Source organism: Orycteropus afer, unplaced genomic scaffold (genome assembly GCF_000298275.1).
Source record: "Orycteropus afer afer isolate SDZICR_OR568_19922 unplaced genomic scaffold, OryAfe1.0 scaffold03806, whole genome shotgun sequence".
Taxonomy (NCBI): Eukaryota; Metazoa; Chordata; class Mammalia; order Tubulidentata; family Orycteropodidae; genus Orycteropus; species Orycteropus afer.
In genome coordinates, this window is record NW_006925393.1 from 923 (window position 1) to 4,085 (window position 3,163).

Sequence of the window (3,163 nt, forward strand, 5' to 3'; positions counted from 1 at the left end):
TCCTTGGGTTTCCGAGACAGTATCACTACGGAAGTAGGATTGCCCAACCTTCCTTCCGAGGAGTGGCTGGTGGCAATATTTCATTTTTCCAGAGTAATTAGGGACAGCTGTGTGAAAAAGGCAATGGTTAAAGCATTTGACTGCTAACCAAAAGATCAGCAGTTTAAACCCACCAGCTGTTTCATGGAAGAAAGGTGAGGCAGTCTGTTTCTGTGAAGATTTACAGTGTTGGAAACCCTATGGGGCAGTTCTAGTCTGCCCTATAGGATTGCTGTGAATTGGAATCAACTCAGTGGCAGTGGGTTTGGTTTTGGTTTTTGGTGTGAGAAAGTATAGTTCAAACTGAAACCCCTTAACAACCTGTCCCAGAATTACTACCAGTGGGCTTTAAACACACTTTGATTTGTGGTACATGAAAAAAGTTAAAAAATAAAATAAAATAAAATACATGGAAGGGAACAAAGAGACAAATGCAGTCCCTGATTGGGCAGCTCTTCTTTAGTCCCAAACAAGTGGCTCCTTGATGGTGCCTGCCCTCCCAGCTCTGTGCAGGAGTGGACAGGCAGCCCCTTTAGAAGTCAGGCAGACAAGGCAGAGGGAAGAGGGAAGCAAAGTTCTCTGTGTCCTCCTGGAGACCCCTGATGGCATTCTGGTGCTTCTCATCACCTGCTAGCTTCCCCTTGAATTCCTTCAGAGTGGCCTTGGCACCAACATCCTTCTGAATCTGCAGCGTCAGCTCTGTCCTTCTCTGAATAAAGTGGGCTACTTGTTGGAACTTGTTTTCCAGAAGTCCTCAGGATGTCAGTGCTGGGGTTCCCAGTCTCAGTCTGCTGGGCTGCAGTGTGCTTTTGTCACCTGGGCAGGTGTTCTTGTTGCAGGCAATAGAACAGGCTTCTAGCACCTTCTCAGCCCTTGCGCCATCAGTGCCCTGGGAACAGAGATCAGCAAGGTTCAAATGGTTGTCAGAACCACCTGTTACTATGCTGTAGCCGCAGCTCTGTCAGGACCTGGGCCAGGGCCCTGTAGTTGGCCACAACCTAGTGCCAATAAGCTCTGAATTCTGGAGTCATGGCTTGCTTCAGGACCATGGCAACCCCAGCAAGGGCATTATGAGGACCTCCCTGGAGGCCTGGGAAGACAGCAGCATTAATGAGTGACTCCAGGTTGTATATAATCTCTTTGCCAGTTTTGAGGTCCACACTGCATACTCCTTTCTGTAGAAAATCATGCCAGCCTGGCAGCCATGTAGTGTCTTGTGGGTTGTGATGGATATCACATGGCAGTGTTCAAAAGGGGAGGAGACCACCCCGGCTGCCACCAGCCCACTGATATGTGCCATGTCTGCCATGAGGTATGCCCCCATTATCATCAGCAATCTTCCTCAGTCATTTGTAGGCCAAGTTTCGAGAATAGCAGCTGATGCCTGCAATAATCATCTTCAGATGGAAAAGGCAGGCATTCCCCTCCAGTTCATCGTAGTTGATGTAGCCAGTGTCTGGGTTTACCTTATAGGGCATAGACTCAAATAAGATGGATGTGGCTAAGATCTTCTTCTTGTCAGTCATGAACCCATGGGTCAGGTAGCCCCCATCGGGTAGGTGTAGGCCTATGATGCGCCCACAGGGCTCCACTAGGGCGGTGTATACTGCAAAGTTGGCAGGAGAGCCTTAGTACATCTGGACATTGACACTCCAGCACTGGGGGTCCAGGTTATAGGCCTGCAGTGCCTGCTTCTGGCAGAGAACCTCCAACCCATCAATGAACTCTGTTCCACCATAATACCTCTGGCCTGGGCACTCCTCAGAGTATTTGTTATTTAAGCAAGAGCCCAGGGCCTCCAAACCGCTCAGCTGACAAAATTCTCTCAGGCAATCAGCTCCAATCCAACTTTCTGCTGACTACTCTCCTTCTTAATGATGTTATAAACATAGAAGCTTGTAAGTGCCAAGTTCCTGGATCAAACATCAAGCTGGAGGCTTTTCCCAACTCACACAGCTGTAGGGACTGATGAGCTCAAGGTTGGCAGGCAGAATACTGTCTGCTGACTCCAACAAATGATGAATCCAAGATCACCAGGCTGAATGGTGGATTGTTTGCTCACAGACAGTTGTAGGCAGCACAACAGGATTCAGATCCACAGAAGAGAGTCTCATTTTCCCAGGATGTCCATAAATATATTGGAAACAGACCACACCCCTAGGGAAACTCCCTTTGAATGGATTGGCTGCTCAAAACATATACGTCTGAGCTCATCATGGGAATAAGCCACGCCACAACTGCATAAACCACTCAGAATTGTGGTCCAGCCAAGTTGACACACAATTCCAACTATCGCATACATTTTATACTACCCTCATTTTTATCCCTACATTTCTGCCTAGCAAAATGATGCTTCTAGGCATCTAGATATATTCTCTCTTGGCATCTAGAAACACTGTCTCTGAACTACAAGGAAGGGTCAAATTACAATGATCTCTCCTTTCTTCTCTTTCCTCATTCCTCCACAGCACTTGCACAGAGCTCTGCAGGTTGTGGGAATGCATAGATATTTAAATTTGTTCTTAAAGGACTTCTAGTCACTTTGTGGGCCTCTGCCTCTGAACTTGGCACTCATAATTATTACAAGGCTGTCCCTCATAAGGTTTATTCATAACTAGAACCAGAGATTTAAACAAAAGCCTCTAATTTGAAGAAACTAGCTAGGACTCCCCAACTCAATGTCACTATCTTTCAGAGGCTCTGCCAGCATCTTATTATGCGAGGCCTAGAGGTCAGTATCCTGGTAAATACAATTGATAGGCATTGCCATCACCATGGTTTAAAGTTGCCAGAGCAGACCTGCGCACAAGACAGCAACAACTGTTCCCATGCTCAACAGCCACACGCTCCCCAGCACAGACCACTCTTTCTTCTTTTTTGAAGTGTGAATTTATTGCTATAAATGGCCTCTGGTGACTGCTTTTGCTGTGTCCCAAACATTTTGGTATGTTGTGTTTTCATTCTCATTTGATTCAAGGAATTTTTTAATTTCATTTTTTAATTCTTCTATTACTCAGTTCTTCCGAAGGAGGGTGTTGTTCAGTTACCATGTGTTTTCTCTTTTTCCATCGATCTTCCTATTGTTGATTTCTAATTTGATAGCATTGTGATCTGAAAAGATGCT

General features: G+C 46.0%; 1 pseudogene; it reads right to left on the bottom strand.

The window, feature by feature from the left end:
• Window positions 1-571: 571 nt before the first annotated feature.
• On the bottom strand, window positions 572-2,809 carry LOC103213495 (annotated as a pseudogene).
• Window positions 2,810-3,163: the final 354 nt, after the last annotated feature.